Consider the following 9,083-nt stretch of genomic DNA (forward strand, 5'->3'; position numbering starts at 1 on the left):
CTTGATCTTGATGTTAACTACGGTTGTATCTATAGTAGCCATGGTCACATGAGTGAAATGGCTGAGAATGGGAACATGGGAACGTTGGTGTTAAATGTGCCTATATATACAAATGTTGCATAGGGGTTACAATTGTAAATGTGCGTTCCAATCTCTTGTTTTTTATGCCTAGCTACTGTTGACGGCTGTTGACCAATCTAATTGGTCACTGTTTGCAGCCTGTGCCGTTCCAAGGATGCTCTACCAATCTCAGCGCATATCAACGGCTGTGGACGTGGGAGCATATGCTCCCATGGTCCAAACGACATTTTCATATATACTAGAGGGTGGGGCGCGCCAATGGCGCGCCGTCTGTGCACAGTTAGGTTAAAAAGAACAGGTGATAATTAGAATAGTCGAAAGAATGCAGGCAAACACGAAAATTATCGTCAGAGGTAAGCACACACAGCGCTCTGGATTACATACGCAGAGACATTGCATGACATTTCTATGTTCATTCACCCCAGTGCTAACCGAACTAAACAAGCTGAAATAGGAGACATTGTATGGCATTTCCATGTTCATTCACCCCAGTGCTAACCGAACTAAACAAGCTGAAATAGGAAGCCTAGGTTTTCTTTGGTAGATAGTATATCAAGCTTCTAGATAGTATGTACATACGAAGTGCACTTATGCTGGATCATATTTACAGTAGAATAGTGACCATGCTGCCTGCAAAACAAACATATATAAATTGCTATAAGTATTCAGTAGCACTATAACTGTAAAAATGGACAGTTTTAAAAAAAACCACATATAAAGCACCCACTAAACCAAAAGAGGGATGCAGTGAATTACTTTTCTTTCTTGATTACAGCCTTGGACCTCTGAGTGTAACCTGAAGTTGCATGGCTGCTGAATAAAGCAAATAACATAACCATTTAACTATAGTCAATCTAAAATAGGAGTGCTCAACCAAGTACGTTCAAAGAGTAAAGTGTAATAACACTATATTTTTCTTTCTTTCCTCCATTAGGAACAACAGCTTCTTCCTACTGAACACAAGAGCTAATGTGCTATAAATATTGCTCACAATTTCTATGTGGCTGCTGTAGTGCCAAATAAATAACTGAGATAATAGGCACTATTAACATGACAACTAAATTGTAATAGAAATTGATTGGGGTGTGAATTTAATACTAATATGTACTGGAACTGACCACAATTAATAGATTTTGAGTGTCAAACTATAGTTAAAAGTAATACAAACTGAAACTATAACTATAGTTCGAAATACACATACTATGGAAAAAACGTGATATAATACAAATATGTACTTGTACCTGATACATAAACAGAGTTAGGAAACAATTGCATCAATGCAAAATAAAATAAATCAGGAAATGTAAGTAGGAACATTACTTTGGTATCGCAGTCACTGAGGAGCAACCACCAGAATAGCTAGATCAATATGGACTTGCTGTCCTATGATAGTGAGAGCATGATAAAAACTAACACGGCTGAGATGGGCTTTATTTTGCAACAGCTGAGCTGGCAGACTACAAAGCAAATTTTGAAAAAAAAAAAGAGAAAAAAAAGTGACATGTACAAGTCAAAAGCATTGTGTTGTTCAATGAATTTTGTTGCAACATTACCTCAGTTTCCCATGGATCGATATTCTTCAGCTCAGCTACTGTTTTCTGTTCCACTCAAGCCAGACACCGTGATGCGCCAAAAGATTCAGCCATGTGGTATGTCAATTACTGATTTTAAAAGGCGCCATTTCATAGAGTGCATTGAAAAGAACAGACAAAAGCCATAATCAGGATGGAAGTGCATACCAAACATGTGTATGTGTAAGCGGATTTCATATAGAAAAATTTCCATCATATCTTGTCTAAAAGCAAATGAAATATGATGCAGCAAAATTTATCACCACTCCACAACAATGTATTGACTAATAAGAAACAATCCGAATAGCTATTTCCTGGTAATATATAGTGGTAGTATTTTACGACAAAATTACAGATATACAAAAGGCACATTTTTATAAGTAAATCAGGCTAATGGTACTTATTCTTTTTATTGTAATGGGTGTGTGGAATGTGTTACAACACATCAGACCGATTATAATTTATAAACTGTGTATGATATTACAGTTATATATCAGCCTAGATGATATATACAGTTATATAAGTAATTATAAGCTGGTTATTTCATTAATATATAGCTGAGCCAACCTACAAATTAAAACCGAAAGTATGACAGATCTTTTTACTTAAATTGAAGTGCCATGTGTAATTAACTCGACACAACCTAGGGGTGACGGGATTAATTAATTGATACTTACTATTAATCTTTGTAGTGCCAAAAAAAAATTCCCCTCTGGCTTGTTAGAGACGACGGACCTGGCGTAGTCCTCCACGGTGATGTTCTTCTGGTAGTGGTAGACTGGTAGCACACCTCGCAGCCTCCGACCATCTCGTTCAGCGGCTCTTAGATTGACCCCAGCATGGCTACGTGATATACGGTGACCCACCATTGCCCGTGAGAACACTGGTTATCTTCTTAGCCTACGATAGGCCTAGATTCCGAGCCATGGCTCACAGGAAGTCAGGAACTTGGAGGTCACTTGCCTCTAAGGAATTACATGAAATGCAAGACATGAGAGAAACAAAAGAGAGCATACAACTGATTGAAAGCACAGGCGATGAAATGCCTGATGACGTGCAAAAAAGAACAAAACCAACAAAATCCCCCCAGGGAGAGAAGCAAACCTAGGAAAAACTGGCCCTTTGGTTCATCAGCCTGGAGAAACCAAGAGGCACATAGACAAGTGCATTGTAATAGGAAGAACTATGATTCAGGAAGGTGCCAAGAACAAACCCGGGTGGTGTGCCTCCTAGATCGGCCGCCCGCCCCATCGACCTTGGCTCCAGATTCGCCACCATCCTCAGATCCTCTTCTTTCCACCACGCCATTGGCTACTTGCATCTAATGCCGCTGCTCATGAATTTTCCATGTGAAAAGACTAATTATGACTTATACCTTAGTAATATCTTACTTAAATCAAGCATAGTAGCATCTTACTAAAACCGTAAGAAAAATGAAAGTACAAAAAAATCTCGAGCGAAACAAGACAATCCCATGGGTGTAATTTTTCAACTTGCAAGAAAATTTACCCAAGTAACAATACGCTAATATGTATGAACTATCAATTTCTGACCTAAAAAATTACCAGCACTACAAGATTAAAAGTGAAAATTGGGACTGGCAAAGCTGCTAGATAAAAAAAATCCAAAGCAATGCCCTATAGAAATATTAGGATATCAGAAAAATGAACCAATAGATAATGTTACACCATTGGGAAAAATTTTATCATTGGCAACGCCGTTGTGATTTAAATAGTAGAAAAATGCAATCTTGGCACCATCTACAAAATAACTCTTCGTCTTCATAACAAAAGCACATGTAAACTAATGTTCTACTATTCAATCCATCAGTACATTAAATTAGCATGAATACATGTTGACTAAAAATAAATATGCTGAGGTTTATCTAAAACACCATTTCATTTGAAGCAACACAATTAGAGGATAAAACATATGGCATCCCATATTAAATATTTCCATGGTTTCAACAAGTAACAACAGCATTTGCACCTAGATAATCCAACCAAATCACTGAAACTCATTCTCAAGAAATGCAACTAAATGGAAATTTTGAAATAGCACATTATTCTACCATGGTGTACTAAAATAAATTTGAAAAATTCTAAATCATTATAAGTAATTCATGCTAAAATGAATTTTCAACCACATGATATAAATCAAACAACATGATAATTTAAATATGGTTACAGGTAATGACAAGCATATCATGTATATAAATGCTGGGGGCGCCTTGGCACGCCTCCTATATATAGTTTGCTCGAATTGCTGTTTCGAGCAGTGGTACCTACTATGTATTACTTCGTACATAAGAAAGAAAAATGACAGAAACCTTAAAGGTGCATTATTTGAATGATAAATAGTCAGACTATGCATGAGTCGCTGCATAAAATTGGTCGTGCCTGTGATTACATTCTGTGTTGACAACAAAACATGCAAGTAACAGAGCCCTGCTAAATCTACATGACAAGTAACAATTACACAAGTCCAATGGATTGACGAGATAAGAGTATTAGTCAATAGATAGTCCAGACTTCAGAGAATATATATGATTGCTTCCAAGCGCTTCTTAACGTAGAAATGGGAGATGCAAACTGCTCCAATCTGAATGCTATTGGTTGCCACGAAATCTATCCATCTCATTCTGAGGTTGCAATGACCATCTATTGACGTGAGTATGGTGGTTGGGTCTCCTCCAGCTTGTACTTGAATGGTTTAATTTGAACTGGCTTAGTGGCCATATGTCATGTTGAATACTGTCTTGTGAAATATTGGTGAGAAAAGCAACAGTCAGTTTGGCATGTTTTCAAACTTCGCTGCTCAATGGTTGTCTTGTTAATGGTTACCGTCTAAAATTTTTTAGAATGGTCAAGGACTTTTTGATATTTCCTCTATGAAGCTTCTTGTGTCACTTCGTAGGTTCCTCAAATGGGCGTTCAGTTTATTTGTTCTTTTAATGGATACACTGAAAATAGATAAGATATGAAAATCGATTTGAAATACATATGTGCGTGGATAGTTTGAAAAAATATGCTAAGCTCACATGAATTTTTGTAACTGCATTGATCATCACGGTTACATAATTTATCTGTGTCGCCTTCAGAGGATGCTTCTGTAATGTAACGGAGGAGGATTATGAGTAATATAACTGCTATATGAGGTACTAAAGGCAATAATAACTTTATAAGAGTAGATCTTGATCTGCGTGATTCTAAATTTATTTGAAACGTAAATGCGCAAGGATAGTCTGGAAAGTGGAAACAGATGATAAACTTGCATGGATTTTGGGAACTGCATTGAAGACGTTGATCTCCAAGATATGAATCCATTCAAGAAGAAAGAACGAACGGATAGGGCCGAAGGAGGAAGATTTACCAAGATGAGTCGAAGAGGGTGGCTATTCAACCTTGACGAAGTCAGCATGCCAATTTTTTAGGTCGAGACCAACACCTCAGCAGCGTCATGTTGCTCCTTTCCAGCTCCTCCTCACCACACTGGCTGCTGGCCTGCATCAGCATGTCCTCCGCCGCCCTAGAGTGAGGGCTGCCAACGGCAGCCATCATCTTCTTCACCAATACCATCACCTTCTCGAATGGATCTGCTCCTCCTTCCCCGCGATCGAGGGAGACCGGGACAGCAATACACACAGATAAGATCATATATACACCTTCTTTGAGCCACCAAACAGCAAGCATGTGATAGCTTTCTTGACATCAGAATGACCATAAATTCAAGGGCCAATCATTGAGCAAATCTTGGCATACGCATTTGACCTCTGTACAAATTCTTAGAATTCCATTTCCTACAAACCAACAAGAAAATTAACGATGTAAATATGTTGTAGCACCCTTCAACAAGAAACTTGGAATTTTGGAAAGCAGACTACCTCATCAAGTGTAAAATTTGAGGGACCATTTGAGTTGGCATCTAGGGAGGTACCGTTTGTCTATATGGAATAATAAGATTTATTAGTACAAGGACCATTTGAGTTGGCATGGAGGAACATGGACTCATGGAGTACAAGGACTTCACCTTGCAATGAGGCATTAAGGACCAATGATGTTTTCTCAACAATTGAATATGTATATTCTGTTTTATCCATCCAACATATAAAGCTGCCATATTGAGTTTATATTGCTTACAAGTTATACCCAAACTCCGTACAAGTTACTAAACAGAATATGTACAGGAGGCGCGTTGTTCTAATCTCTACAATAATAAGTGACTCAAACTGCACATTGATTGATTAAAAAGAATTGAAAGCTTTCAGCAAGCAAGCAGATCCTATAGATAATTGTTACCTTCTGAAAAACTGGATATCCAGCTTTAAATCTTATGCAAAGGAAGACCATTATTGGCTAGAATGGCCCAGCTCTTGTCACAAGAATGGGTTGCATAGGAATGTTAATATCTCAAAATCTGTTCATGTTGGAAGAGATGGAGTTAGTTTTTGTTCAAAACCAAAAATTAGTGGAACTTTAAATAAAGGCAAAATTTGCTAAAGAACATCTAAAATTTGTGTAATTGGCTGAAGGACACTGCAAAATCGTGTCACTGCTAAGGGACACTACAAAAATGATGTAATTGGCTGTTGGACACTGGAAGCATTATTTTATCATTTTCGAGCAAAAAGTGGAGAGAGAAATTTTAAAAATACAAGTTTGCCCCTGCCTCTTAATTGCACAATCCAAGCGCTGGTTCACAGCCAAGTACACACTTATTGTGGATGAGCTGCCGCTTGAGCAGGTGTGAGGTGAGGTGCGTCATTGCCGACAGTCAGGGGCATCATTGCCGGTGGGGAAGAGCGCTAGGCCCAAAATTAACCTCTTTCAACTTGAAGTACAAGGCAGCGCAGAGCAGTAGTATCCCAAACGTGGGGGTGTCTCGGCCAGCACCGCCGCCATGAAAGCTTTTCCAGCGTTGCGACCACCATGTCGTTCGCCGCCTCCGTATTTGGCTTCAAGGTGAGCACGAAGCCAAGTCGAATGATGGGTGGGCGCAGAAGAACGCCGCGTGCGATTGTGAGTAGAGCTGCTGATGATGGAGCAGGAGCTCGGGTTGCAAAGGGGAAACAAAATGTAAAGCTCGATACCAAATTTTCCGCATCGCCGCCGCTGCCGCTTGCATTGGACCATTGCCTCCTCGCGTCCGGCCACCCCGCCGTCGCTGCCCTTCCTCTCCCTGACGCGGCCCCCACCTCCACCGCTTCCTCTCCCTAACCCTGTCCGCCGACGCTCCACCATCAGGTCGGCCTACACCGACCCCAAAAACCCATCCCGTTTGTTGCTCAATATTGAGCTGAAGCAAGAAGAAGAACAGTGCCAGGGGCACATTCGTACTTTCCACGGTTTTTCTCTCTCCATTAGCATCAAATATAATAAAATAATAGATCTAGTGCCCAGCAGCCAATTACACCATTTTTATGGTGTCCCTCAGCAATGACACGATTTTACAATGTCCTACAGCCAATTACACAAATTTTGGATGTCCTATAACAAATTTTGCCTTAAATAAAATACTCCATCGGAATATAATCAAACACTGAAACCATTGTAAAAGCCAATATGTCCTATGTATTACATCCACTACGAAGCAATATTCGACGAGTACAATGGAACTTAGAATCTCAATATATGAATTACAATGTATCATTATAAATTTCAGTTGCTTTCAACCTCCTTGCAGTTTTAGGAGTAGGATTAATACATAGACATGGTTACTCTAAACAAATTAGCATGTTACCGCACTTTAAAATAAACTAAAGCATAGTTAAAAACACCCATCCATGACCCGCATGATATATTCCAGGTTAGCAAGTTAAATATAAGCTCAGGCCCTCCTATATAAAGCCGTGGCATTTTGGTTATCAAATTTACAGAAAGTAGCAACGAACACAGAAATGTCACCTTGGTCTACCAAAAGATGCGGTATCAGATGGGACTTTTGCAGGAAGATCTGGGTGTACCTTAGTGCAAAGCTTCTCAGCTTGCTTGTAATCTTTTTAGCTTCAACTTGCATGCAACATTGTTCAAGTCACGAGGCGGAGGCGGAGGCGGCGACGGGCACGCGGCGGTTGTGGCGGCCGTGCTCCGAGATGGGGTCGGCACGAGGCGGAGGTGGCGGCGCCGGAAGAAGGAGAGGGAGAAGGTGAGTCGGGAAGGAGGAGAGGATGACGACGCGAGAGGGAGGCAGAGGTGGCGGCGCGAGACGGCGGCGGCGGCGCGAGGCGGAAGAGGGAGAGGAAGAGGGGGAGGCGGTGGCGGCGCGAGACGGCGGCGGCGGCGCGAGGCGGCAGAGGGAGAGGGAGAGGGAGAGGGGGAGGCGGAGGCGGCGGCGCGAGGAAATGGGGACGGCGCAAGGGGGAGGCGGAGGTGGCGGCGCGAGGGGTGGCGGCGGCGGCGGCGCCGGAGAGGGAGAGGGAGAGGGTGCGGGCGGCAACGGAGGGTTTGGGGAGTTAGGTAGTGGGCATTATTTTGCGAAAAAGCCCCTATTATTTTCACTTTTTACATATAGGTTCCTATCCGCGATTTCTCCTCTCCAAATACGTTACTGAGAGACCTATACGGAATTACGAACAAATATGAGAGTTTCTTTGCAAAATCCGACGTGGCGTGCTCCCCGGCCGCCCAGCCCGCCACACTTAAAGGTTTCTTTTAGTGTTGATTAAATTACTTTTAGAGTACTTTTAGATTTAATTAAATTACTTCCTATACATTCATAATTTTAGATTTAATTAAATTACTTCCTATACATTCATAATGCTAGAGGTGACTACCTATTATTGTTTTAGTCAATTCCATAGTTTGTGCTAATTAATTTAGTTTATAGATAGAGTTATGTTTTTATCCCTACAATGGAATTACCCCTAATGTTATGACAAAGTTACTTTCGTTTTGTCTAAAGTTACTTCTATAATATATGTAAATTACATTTAGACTTTATTGAATTTACTTTTGTATGTCTAAGAAGTAATTTAGTGATATCCAAAAGTGAAGGAGGATCGGATGTGAAGGAGGAATCGAGATAGAGATTGTCCCGGAAACAGAGTGAAGATCGGCTGAAGTCCGAATCGGCTACGACTAAGATCGGCAGAGTTCGAGTCGGACGGGGTTAGCCGATTGAGCCGAATCCGACAATATGACACAGCATATGTTGTCGGTTTAGGTTGACGTGCTTCATGATGATTTCCACGCATGGATAGAGTCCTGAGAAGTCAATTGTATCTATTACTTAGGATATTTTATGTAATTTCCTTAGAGATATGTTTGGGCAAAAGTCTACTGCAAAGACTTATGGTATCTTAGAGTTTGTTAGAGATAAGAGTCGTGTCCGATATGAACATATTTTGTAATTCTCGGGTATAAATAGACCAAAGCCCCATGTAATCAAACTAACACACGTTCAATACAATCTCGGCGCATCGCCACCCTTTTA

The 9,083-nt window shown here is 40.6% G+C and overlaps 1 long non-coding RNA gene across 7 annotated transcripts; it reads right to left on the minus strand.

Annotated features, from left to right (window-relative positions):
- Positions 1-366: 366 nt before the first annotated feature.
- Positions 367-8,109, minus strand: LOC107278362 (uncharacterized). Of its 7 annotated transcripts, none has more exons than XR_010737802.1 (10): positions 7,615-8,109; positions 5,951-6,068; positions 5,536-5,595; positions 5,025-5,451; positions 2,866-2,982; positions 2,330-2,617; positions 1,635-1,742; positions 1,402-1,538; positions 838-894; positions 367-711 (listed from the first exon to the last, which is right to left on the minus strand). It is a non-coding gene; the product is annotated as an uncharacterized lncRNA (long non-coding RNA). The 7 variants fall into 7 exon arrangements; XR_010737805.1 differs by having other exon boundaries at positions 838-891; positions 1,402-1,459; positions 2,388-2,617; positions 7,615-8,069; XR_010737803.1 differs by lacking the exon at positions 1,402-1,538 and adding an exon at positions 5,682-5,764 and having other exon boundaries at positions 7,615-7,755.
- Positions 8,110-9,083: the final 974 nt, after the last annotated feature.

Source organism: Oryza sativa, chromosome 11 (genome assembly GCF_034140825.1).
Source record: "Oryza sativa Japonica Group chromosome 11, ASM3414082v1".
In the NCBI taxonomy this organism is placed as follows: domain Eukaryota; kingdom Viridiplantae; phylum Streptophyta; class Magnoliopsida; order Poales; family Poaceae; genus Oryza; species Oryza sativa.